This window comes from Dipodomys merriami, unplaced genomic scaffold (assembly GCF_024711535.1).
Source record: "Dipodomys merriami isolate MVZ:Mamm:240054 unplaced genomic scaffold, mDipMer1.0.p SCAF_97, whole genome shotgun sequence".
In the NCBI taxonomy this organism is placed as follows: domain Eukaryota; kingdom Metazoa; phylum Chordata; class Mammalia; order Rodentia; family Heteromyidae; genus Dipodomys; species Dipodomys merriami.
This window is the reverse complement of record NW_027206590.1, coordinates 994,994-1,007,269: the sequence shown is the minus strand read 5'-3', so window position 1 is coordinate 1,007,269 and position 12,276 is coordinate 994,994. Positions and strand designations below refer to the sequence as shown.

The 12,276-nt window shown below is 45.5% G+C and overlaps 1 protein-coding gene across 2 annotated transcripts in view; it reads left to right on the top strand.

Moving 5' to 3' along the window:
* Positions 1 to 12,276, top strand: part of Nuak1 (NUAK family kinase 1) — a 71,923-nt gene that overhangs the window by 35,603 nt on the left and 24,044 nt on the right. The window lies entirely within an intron of this gene.

Genomic DNA, 12,276 nt, shown 5'->3' with positions numbered 1-12,276 from the left:
GTCCATCACATTTGATGTTACAGCTAGCTGGTGGCCCTGACACTCACTGTGGGTCTAGTCCCCCCCCCCCCCCCCGCCCTTCACCTCCCCCATCCCTTGACTCTGCTTTCTGATGTCATCTCTTGCTTTGCTGGCTTTGTTGCCACCTCTGAGTGGCCTTTGCTGCCCTGACCTTGCTGCCTGTATGCAGCGATATGATAGGGACAAGGGTGCTAGCAGCAATGGTGGCGGGGCCTGTTGGTCTCCTGCCATTCACAGAATGGAGGGAACCTTTTTTTTTTTTTTATTTGTTTCTGGAAGCAGATTGGTGACATTGCCAATGAAAAGCCTATGTTGAGTAGGGAAATGCATTTGTTTGCTTAGTAGGAATTTAATGCCGGGCACCTAAGTGGCTATTTGGCTATTAGCCAGGTAAATAGAAGCTCTTAAAGAACATTATACTTTCTTCTTCCGTAAGAACCTTTATAATTGACATACGTGCAGAGCAATGTCTTGCCCAACCCCGTGCATTTAGGAACTTGGGCATTTCATGAGGGGTAGGCACCATCTGGTTCTACACTAATGGGAGATGTTAGTCTGGGAAAGAAAGACATTCACTCATTAAATACGTGAACTCAGTACCCACAGTGCACAAGGCCCTGTTTCAAACAGCAGAACTACAAGGACAAACAAAGCAAGTGCAATCTTTCCAGGGCAACTTTCTGACCTTCAAGAAAAGACAACCATGTGAGCAGATGAGGTGGTCAGGAAGGTCTTTCTGATTCACTTCTGAGCTGAATGATTTTTAAGCAATTGCGTCCCCCCCACTTCTTTCAGAAAAGCATTCCTACTGCTTGAGCCTCCTTCCCTCCCTCCCTCCCTCCCTCCCTTTCTTAACTGGGTCTTGTTCACTTTGTCTGGACTGGCCCGGAACTCTTTCTGGTTCCACTACTAAGTAGAGTGTACCACCAAGTTTGGCTTGGACAACTGATTTTTGAGGCAAGTTCTGAAGGAAACAATGTCTAAGCTAGGCCTTCCAGGCAAAAGGAACAACAGCACAAGCAGATACACCGAAGAAGGAAGAGCTTATGTTGACAGAAGTGACAGGGAAAGGGAAGGAAAGCTTGAAGAAAGGCGAGGAGGAGGAAGAAGAGACAGGACTTAGGAGAGAGCCAGATATGGACCACACGAGTTAGAGGAAGGGGTGTACATCCAACATCAGGAACATTGGAGAGCTACTGGAAGGTTTTAAGGAGGAAGTGTTATTAGATTACTACTTAGAAGCAATTATATTTACATGGAATACACATCTCTTTCTTTATATATAATTTATAGCATATGTAAGACAATACTGATGGTTAGGAGCTGCCTCAGTGCTAGGAAGTATACATACTACCTTATTTAAACCCTTATGAAATATGAACTATTAACACTCCTGTTTTATGGGAGAAGTGTTGGTTTAGAGACAAAAATTTTTTCTAAAGTTATCCCAAGTAGTGAATGGTGAATTGGACTTTGGAATTTAGACAGAGGCTTGCCGAAGTCCTAGCACTGACCAGGGTCTTTGGTGTTCAGTTCTTGCTGAAGGTGACTATTTTCTTAGGTGCCATAATGCAGAGATCCTGGCATTCTGAGACTGTGAATTCCCCCAGCTCTGTAGGGATTGTTGGAAATCTTTCTGTTCACATCTCAGGAAGAAATCTTGAGGCCTTCACATCTCATAACCTCACAGGCCAAGTGTTTTCTCAACGGCAGAACACTGTGAAAATAGAAGTTATTTATAGATCATTCACAATGCCAACGGGCCCATAAAATTGTGACTTCATTGAGTGATCTCTGTTCTTTACCAGCTCCGCAAAAGTAATTTCTTTCAAATGTGTCTTTCTGGGTCCAAGAGCTTGGGGTTAACCGTCTTATTGACCCATGGGGTGAAGGTGATTTACTCTCAAATTTGTCAACTCTAGGTTAGAAGCAAGCCATCACTGACTCCTAAGGCAAAGTCAATAAGAAGTCAGACACAGGCTGTGTGGTGTGAAATTCTAGGGTAACCCAATCAGGAGAGCAGACAGAAATCTCCCACAGCATCTCAGAGGTGTGATCACTCCAAAGAATTCCATTCACTCAGCAGGGAGGTAATTGACAATTTGGGGGGGGGTCGGGAATCCAGCTGAAAAGGAAGTTCCTGCTGGAAGCTTTGAACTTGGTTGCCTAGGATGGAGGAGATAAAAAGGTTTTGCCTGAGGTTTTGATTTCAGGCTGAGTTCAAACATCAAAGGCAAACTGTTTCCCCTCCCCCCTCACATTTCCCTCTTTGAAAGCTTAGGAGCCCCAACCTAACAAAATGCAGGGGATACCCACCTTTGTTACACAGCAGGCTAGGAAAACCTCACCCTCACCCCTCCATCTGGTAAGTCCTGCAGGTGAAAGAGAGAGACATCAAGTCAGGGTCTTTAAAAATCCAGAAGAGCCGAGGAGAAATCAAGAGTCAGGGTGTCTGCAGAGAAGCCTGTAGTCCAAACGGTGGAAGATGTTTCAGCAGAGTCTAGCAGAGGATCTAGCAGTCTAAGTGTGCCTATTCTACCCTTTGCCCTTGGGAAATAGAATGGCAAGACTCCTAGTGAACTTCCTGAGTGATGCATCTGAGCAGCAGTTCTCTCAAAGGGAGACCCAGGATGAGCAAAATTAGCATCAGTTGGCATGCAAGATAATGCAACAGGTATATGCTCAAGAGTGACAACTGTGGTGTTAGAGAAACTCTTTTGTAGCAAGGTAGAAACCAAAGTGGTACCACATTTCTTACATACCTTGTTTAGCAATAGTGGCATCCATTTACATCTCTTCAGTGGGCTCATCCAGGGTTCTCAGGCAACAAAATTTACAAGAGAGCTCTAGTTTAGGCAGGGCCATGATAAGGATGGCTGACATCTGACAAGATCTGTGGTCATTAGTCTACCTACAGTTCTCAGTATTTGCTTGTTTAGTTGTTCATTAATTATGAGTTGTTTTGCAAAAAAAAAATATTGTATGTGTGGGAGATCAAGGGGAAGGGAAGACTCATGGAGAGAAGAAGGATGGGAAAATTAGTCATATTATTCAATTGAAGATGGACTCAGGTAACTTGAAGGGATGGGTGGGATTGGGAGAGATGGGGGAGAATAATAGAAGGGGTAATGTTAATCAAGGTACATTGTACTCATAAACTAACATGTTGAGTCAGGCGCTGGTGGCTCATGCTTGTAATTCTAGCTACTCAAAAAGCTGAGATCTGAGAATCATGGTTTGAAGTCAGTCTGGGCACTAAAGTCTGTGAGACTCTTATCTCCAATTAATCACAGAAAAATCTGGAAGTGGCACTGTGGCTCAAGTGGTAGAGCACTAGCCCTGAGCAAAAAGGGGCTCAAGGACAGTGCCCAGGCCCAGAGTTCAAACCCCAAAAACTCTTAAAAAATAAAACAAACCTAACATGTTGAATTAAAGCCCCTTTGTACAACTATTTAAAGGTTATAAGCTTTTTAAAAAAATCATTGAACCCTTATATTTCAGGAACTACTAGTTAGGCAAATATGTAATTTATCTTCCAAACAGGCTTAGATTTGACTAAACTCTCTGAGACTCAGTTTTCTTATCTGCAAAATGGACCATTACCTAGCTATTCTCTGGATAAGACTCTAAGATTAGATGTGCTAATGAATAAAATCACTAAGCAGAATGCTGGGGTCAAGTTCAGTATATGATATTGATGATGATGATGATGATGATGATGATGATGATGATGATGATGATGATGATGATGATGATGATGATGATGATTGTTGGTTGTGGGGCTTGAACTGTGGGCCTGGGCGCTGTCCCTGAGCTCTTCATCTCAAGGTGAGCGCTCTACCGCTTGAGCCACAGTGCTACTTCTGGTTTTCTACTGGTTTATTGGAGATAAGAGTCTCACAGACTTTCCTGCCCAGGCTGGCTTTGAATCACGATCCTCAGATCTCAGCCTCCTGAGTAGCTAGGATTACAGGTGTGAGCCTCCCATGCTTGGCTGATATTGGTTATTCTTGATGTGATATTTAGGAATGAGTGAGAAGTCTTTTCTGGCTGGAGTAGAGTTCTTTTTTTTTTTTGTTTTGTTTTGTTTTTGGGTGCCAGTCCTGGGGCTTGAACTCAGGCCTGGGATGCTGTCCTTCAGCTTCTGCTCAAGGGTAATGTTCTACACTTGAGCCACAGCACCACTTCTAGATTTTTCTGCATAGTTTATTGGAGAAAGAGCTTCATGGATTTCCTGCCAGAGATGGCTCTGAACCATGATCATCAGATCTCAGCTGCCTGAGATTAAAGGCATAAGTCCCCAGCCCCCAGCTCTAGAGTAGAAAGTTCTATCAGGAGTGGTGGAAGAAATGACTGGGGCCTTATCTTCCAGATCTGTGATTTTAAATGCTAGGTCCACACTGGACTTTCATGAGAAATTTGCAGAATAAGATTATGCCTTAGTGTCACCCTCAAGGATTCTAATGTGTTTGTCAGGCTAAGAAGTATGGATTGACTCTCATACTCCTTTGACCAAGAGTATGAGAACATTGCTGGAGAGTTTGTCTGGGTCTGATCATTTGTTATCAGTGGATTCCAGAATGTGTTTCTGGCAGTGATCACCAAGGGACAGTGAGTGACACCTTGGGTCGACATCACTGGTCCTTTGGTTGCTCCCCTCCTCAGAGACCTAGGGCCTGTTTGTTGAACTTGGCAATGAGGTGTATTATCCTTCTGTTTTCTCTCTTCTGAACCCATCGCAAACTGCGGAGCATTTAAACAGACACTCTTTGCTGCCAGATTCACAAGCTCCCCACAAAGTCCCCCAAGACTGGACCCAAATGCAAGAGGACTCACCCCATTAATAAGCCAGGCCCAGAATTTTCTTCCTTTTTAATTACCGTCACAAGCTCTTTGGCTGTGAGTCTGTCCAGCCACATTTCTAACGAGCTTCCTATGAAGTTAGCTATTTGGCCTTCAAGTGTATTATTTTCATTGTTTTCCTTTGATTACACCCAAGTCATTTTTTTTCTTCCCTTATTTTTTTCTTCTAGAGGCCAGAGATTAGAAATAAAACAAGTGAAAACTAACGCTACTCCCCGGCTGGGCTGCCTCACCCTCTTGGGTTTCCTGGAATTCAATATTTTTTCAGTGCCTTAAATAATACCACTTGTACTTGAAGCAAAAATTTTTAAAGAAAAAAAAAAAAGAACTGTTCTCCATCTAATGGAGGGCCTGTTGGAATGGGCTGCAATTGTCTGCCTGCATAGTTTGCATAGGGGGTTATAGTGTCTATTTAGGAGGGTTCAGAGAATATGCAAGACGGATCTTGCAAGGATCCTTCAAGTCCATCCCAGAGGACCACCTGAAGAAGGCAAGCAGGCACACCAGAAAGATTATTAGAAGGTTTATTAGAGGGGCCATATTTCTCTGAAGAGGGAGCACACGGCACCTTCCATATCCAGGTAGCAGGAAGTTTGGGGGCAGGAAGTGAGGTAGGCGGGTGCTCAGTTGGGTCTGGGCGGAGACGGGGAGTGGTCACCTGTATAGTGGGAACTCCAGGGCAGGGAGGAGCTCAGGTCTGTGTGGAGCTGAGGACCAAAGGTGGGAATAATGCTAACAGGTGTCTCTGATGACCTTGTCCAACAGAGAGATGTGGATGGACATGGAAGGGGCATTGGATGAGCCGTCACTTTAACTGGGGAATTTGGGCTGCTTCAAACTGCAATTTCTGACCGTAGGCCATCTAGGCAGTTGATCCATGCACTGGGACTTTGAGATTGACAGATGCATGCTTTGAATGGTGCTGGAGACTGAAGTGGGGATCCTAGTGAAGGGAGTCAGGCTTGCTGGCAGCTCAGCCTTTGGGTGGACAGGGCAAAGCCATGTTAGCTCACCATCTTCACCATTCTTCCACCTCTTTTCATCATGCACAACACACTTCTTGAAGTCACACGTGTGGTCCCTGGTGTGCATTCTGTCAACACAGATCACAAATCCTGGCTCTGACCCCTTTCTTACACTAAGACCTGCTGCTGGGCTGTCACAGCGAACTCCTGTTCACATTCTTGTTGCTCTGTGTGTTGCGTAGTGGGAGACAGGCAGAGGTTTGGTTTCAGCAAGTGAAGGCACTGAGGCACAGAAAAGCTAACTCTTTTGCCAAGGAGGCAAAGCCTCGATTAGAACCCAGGAGTGCCTGACTCCAAGGTCCAAGCTCTGAACTGCTTCCCTTGGATACCCAATGAGACAGAACGGAATTGGTTCCAGAGTGGTTCAGCAATCCTTGCTGTGAGGTCAGGCAGTGGCTAAAACTCGCTCTATGATACATACAGGTTTGGCTTCCCACCCTGGCAAGGTGGCTGAGCTACAGCAAAGTTCTGGGGGAAACTAAGTTTGTATGACCCTCCATCATATGACCCTCTTGTCATGCGACCCTCTTGTCACGTGACCCACTGACAGTGACCCCCCCCCGGCACGTGACCACTATCATGCGACCTCTACCACGTGACCAGCATCATGTGCCCCTGTCACGTGACTTGCATCATGTGACCTCCCTCATCACGTGACCCTCCTCCCTCTCCAATAGCCAAAAAATGGTTTGGGTTTTTGAAGACATTGTCTGAACTAGAAAGTCTTGTATTGTCCAAATCAGGAAACAGAATGAGTGACTCAGCTGTGACAGTAGGGGAACTCCCAGTCTAGTTGAATTTTCTCACCCTCACCACACTGGGCTTCCAGACTCAGGAACACAGAAGCTGGGAGCCCCTGAGGTATTTGGTGTTTAGCTCTGGGGAGGAAGCTCTGGAAGAGTAACTCCTGTATTGGCTAAATTACTCACTTAGATCGCAGAGAGGTCTTTCATTTCCCCCAGGACAGAGCATTGTGTTTCTTTTGTTTTTCTTTTTGGTCGGTTGTGGGGCTTGAACTCTGGGCTTGGGTGCTGTCCCTGTGCTCTTCAGCTCAAGGCAAGTGCTCTACCGCTTGAGCCACAGCGCCACTTCCAGTTTTCTAGTGGTTAACTAGAAATAAGAGTCTCACAGACTTTTCTGCCTGGGCTGGCTCTGAACCATGATCCTCAGATCTCAGCCTCCTGAGTAGTTAGGATTACAGGTATGAGCCACCAGCACCTGGCTTTGTTTTTCTTATAATATACATTGTGTCACATTGTACAAGTTCTGTTTTTAACCCTAGGACAGCAGGAGGGAATTATTAGAAGTCGGGTAATGAGTGTGGCTGTGAAAGTCAGACAATCAGAGGGCAGAACTGGACTTTCAGAGCAAACATCCGATGAAATTCAGGATTAACTTGGAAAAGTAGCCATTGCTCTGGTAACCATTGCTACCAGTCCCCATGTTCCCTGGAAATGGAAAATAAACGGAAAACAAGAAAAGTAATTCAAGTTGGGAAGGAGGAAGGCCTTTGGCAGAGGAAAAAAGGTGAGAGTTTGGCTATTTGGGGTATGCAGAAACAGTGGTAAAATTATCTCATTCAACCCAAGTGAAGGCCACTTTTGCTAGGAATTGTTTCTAGGACCTGTAGTGTCATCTCATCTAGGTACACTGGAAGTCTGGATTACACAGGTAGGGTCCTGGATTATTGTGTAAATTCTAGTCATTTCCAACTAAGAACCAACTCCTTGAGAGTGAAGACTGTGTCTTCTGCTGCTTTTGTATCTGCTGTGACACACAGCAAAATGCTCAAAGCTTCAAGTAGGCTGATAAAAAGGCATTCTTCAGAAAAGGCCATGGAGTATTTTAGGCAAGGAGAATCTTCACAGAGGACAGTGCAAAGAGGGAAAATGGGTGCTGGAGAGTTGTGGGAAAAACACTGACTTTTTTTTTTGTACCTGGGATTGAACTCAGGGCCTCACACGTGCTAGGCTGGTCCTGTGGGCCACACATCTGCTCCTTTTGGTTTTTTAGTTTGTCTTTCCGACAGGGCTTTGAACTTTTTGCCTGGCTAAACTCAGAACTGAAATCCTTCTGTCTCCTGAGTAGCTGGGATTACAGACATGCACTACTATGCCTGGCTAAAAACCCTAGCAACAGCAACTGTAGAGATGCATGAGTATTGCTCATGACAGTACTATTCATAATGACTCTTCAGATACACACAGCTCAAATGTCAAGTCAGCAGTCCAGTGGTTGAACAAATCAAGATAGAATCACATAATGGAATAATCTACAGCTGTGATAATGAACTATCTTCAACTACATGGGACTAGATGGATTATTCTCGTAAACGCTGGACTGTTGGAGCCAGTCACAGAGAGTATATACTGTATGTTCTGTTTCTTTTTAAATTCCAAAATGGCAAAATTTGACAATGTTTCTGGCTTATGTTCAATGTATTCACTGTCTGAAATGTCTCTTGGGGAGACGTGAGCCCTGAATAGATGTAGGATCGTGGATACCACCCTGGCTCTTGTTTTTCCATCTTTTGGATTGTTCTTGGAAATGTTTGGTCACCTGTCTGATGGTCCAGTATCTCCTAGAGGGCATTCCAAGGTCTTGGTGTGTCATCTATTGCCCTCTTGTTGTTCTTTTCTTCCTTGGCATCTGGAAGTGGCTGGTAGTTCTCCTCCAACTCCTTCCCTCCTTCTCTTGACTGGTGGTCTTCTTTCATGATTCCCCAATGGCATCCACACAGTAGATGCTTAATGAAACTTTGTTGCTTTTCGGCTTTGGGCCACATGGGCCTTGGCCCAGTGCTGTGGGCTGTCCAGGCTGAGCTAAGTTTCTATTCATGGCATTCAGTTTCCTGGTAGGCTTGATATGTCAAGGGCCATAGTTTTCCTTACCACTCTAGAGCCACTGACCTTCTGGGTAAAGCTGTCTGGCCAAGAGACACAAGCTTTCATTTTTCAGAAAGGAAACCCTTCCCAAGTGGTGGAAAATAGGCTTTTGCTTAGTGACTAATAACATAAACACAGACAAGACTTCTGGGCTTATAAATAACCAGTTGTAAAAGTGCCCGGGGGAAGGGGCCCATTTTGCCAGAAGAATGGCTAAGAGTGTTCCTACCACCTCGCTGGCTAACAGTGGCCTGAGCCACGGGCAGGGAGCTCTGGGCTGAAGGATCAGAAGCTGGTTATTCTTCAGTGCGAGTTCCCAAGTCTTTGCTCTTATACATTAACATCCTGGGTATTCTGGAAAAAGTATAATCACTAGTCCCTTCCGACGTGAAAACGCTGTGGTTCTGCAACATGCGTGGCATGTTTCAAAGGATGCTGGCTGGCAAGGAGAACTCTTAGGATTTTGTTTTGCCCTAGAGGCAGGTGAAGGAATGATGAGAATAGCTTCTGTGTATTGAGCACTGGCCAAGGCACTGCGCTGATGGCGAGCTCCCTGTGTTTGGAAAGTTTTAGCCTCATTAGCTTGGTGAGGAGAGCAAAGTGAGGAGATTGATTGTTGTCTGTGGAATGGTAATAGAAGGGCTGAGAGTTGGGAGTCTGCCATCAGATTGTCCGAGACCAGTTCTGGCATAGCCTGTGCCTCTGTGACCATGGTAATTATTGTGAACTTAGCTGCACCCAGTCAGCCTCTTCTCCCAGAGCTCAAGAACACCTCAAATATCACATAGCCTCCTTGATGAATCTTCTTGCTTCTGGTCTAGAACACAGCATCTACATTTAGGTCCTGTCAGGTTACATGTAGGGTTATGATTATGAGACTGTGTTCCTTCCTGCGAGGGTGACAGATGGTGTCCCAGAGCCAGGCTTGGCTGATTCAATTCTCTGATCAGGCTGCTCAGCCATGATGATGAGAGGTGATTTTTTTAAAAAAAATCACTCAGGTGTCCTTTCATTCATCCAGGATTTCCCAGGCTGAGTCCAGATTTGTTCTTGGTGTCAGCAGGAATGTGATGTGGCCCAGGTTACCTGTAGAACTGAGTGAAGGACTAGCTGTCCAAGGGCGGTCATGTACAGGACTTGGCACTTTCCAAACATCCTACCTGTGTCTGGTCATGGCACACTTTCTCCTCCGGATGGCTTTGTGGGGAATGTTCTGGAGAATGTGCCTGTGGTGCTGTGCAGAGCCCTCACACAATCCAGTCAGCACAGCGGTGAGAGAGGAGGTGGAGACCCACCTGCCAGGCTTGTAGAGAAGATGCAGGTGCATGGACTTGTGATGTGTTTTACAGGGAGTCTTTACTAGACCTTCCTGATGGAAGCTGTATGGGAAAGAGTTGGTTGTACTGGGCTGAATAGAACTAAATTGTTCCCTACCTGTCTCTATGGTGGCAAGTCAACCAGTTGGGAAGAGGAAAATCCCATCGCTGGGACAGTCCTTGTGTCTATGTGAGCAAGTGACTCCACCTTTCATGACAGGCCAATGGCTTTGGTTCCTTTTAAGGATGGGCCACACTCTGGGGGGGGGGGTGAGGTCTTTGTTTATACCTCCCTTGTTCTAGTCCCACTTAAAGTGAGCAAACCTGCTGCTTCCCCAGGGTGCATCCCTCCAAGTTTGGAGCCGGAGCCACACATCCCAAGGCATCCTTTCCAGTTTCCAAAGTTTGCTGTTAATGCGAAGTCCACACCAAGCTAACTCCTGGTGGGAGCCGAGGCAGCAGGGTACAGCGAGGCCAGCAGACACAGGGGCAGCCAGTTTTATCTGGCAGTCCCTCCTCCTCTTGCCTGCCTTCCCTCCTTCATTTTATCAGAGGGGTTTGGCTGGACTTGAAGGAGTCAAAGAAGAACTGGAGTGGGGAGAGAGAGGGGTGTGTGTATGTGGCGGGAGGTGGGGTGGGTTGCTGAGTTTCTAGTAACCAGTGACAATGTGGGGGAGGACAGGGGACCCAAGCCTGGGACGGGTCCCAGTTCCAGTCAGTTCTCAGCGAGTATCATGTGTCTATTTCTGTCCCCATTGTGTGTCTAATAATACTGACATCAGCAGTAATCGTTAACATTATCGAATATGAGCTGGCTTTGCTGTAAACACTTACCTCGCCTGCAGTCAGTAATTCTCCCCAAGCACTCCAAGGAGGACCTAGGAATTCCACTCACATTTTATAGTTGTATAAACTGAGGCTCAGAGCGGGAACTCAATATCACATGGCCATTAAGAAAGGGACAGAGCTAGGAATCCTACTTAGGAATATCTGGTTCACAAATGAAGGTTTCCAGTCTTGGTTCACAGTGCAGGCTGGGGGAGTGGACATATAATGTAGGAAAGAAGTTGGCACTATTAGCAAGTACTGTGAACTAAGTATCAACTGGTGAGAGATATAAAAGTGCAGTCCAGGACAACCTGTGAGTTAGTTTCCATGACAGGTAGGTGAGGGCAAAGAGGAGAGCAGGTAGGTGGGAAACAGCTGTGTGTGTGTGTGTGTGTGTGTGTGTGTGTGTGTGTGTGCGCATATAAGTGTGGATATTCATGTGTGCATGTGTGTGAGTGTGCAGATATGTGTGTATGTGATTGTAAGAAGCAGCCAATAATTTTGGAGCCTAACTGGAGGTCATAATCTCTACAGGCTTCAGTTTCCTCATTTTTTTTTTCAAGTGGCACAATGAAGTGTGAGATTTAAATGAGTTTGTATATCTTTATGAGCCTGGTACACAAGAAGTGCTATGTGATGGGTTATTATTGTCTAATATGCATTCAAGTTTGAGTTTCCTCATTTAATAAATAATTAAGCTCTTCCAATATGCCATATACCATTCTGTTTGGTAATACATCAGCGGGTGTTATAGACCAGCCCTAATTTACATTTGAGTCAGGGAGACATGGTAAATGAATTCACAGAATGGAAGTGAAATCAGGCAAAGAAGGGCCCATGTACAGGACTTGATGGACCACATTAAGAAACAATGGTTCTATTTTAAGTGAGATGGGAGGTCATAGATCTGTCATCGACCTGACTATGTCAGATGCTTAATAGATGGCCAGGCTTAATGGCTCATGTTTGTAATCCCAGCTACTCAGAAGGTAGAGGTAGGAGGATCATGGTCAAGCCAAAGCAGAAAATCTTATCTTGAAGCAAACTAAAAGGACCAGAGGTGGGATGTGGTGCAAATGGTAGAGCACTTGTCTAGGAGGCATGATGCTCTGAGTTCAACCTTTCCCCCAAAAGAGAGGACAACCCCCCCCTTACAAAATACCCACAACCAAACAGGCACTAAATGATCATTGTATTTGATTATTGCCCGCTATCTGATGCATAGGAGAGCTGGACTGATGGGAAGAGGTGAGAAATGATCTTGGCAAAGGTAGTCAGAAAAGAATCGCATTTCCCGCAGTGACTTCCAGTCACCATAACGGTGCGGACATTGTGCGT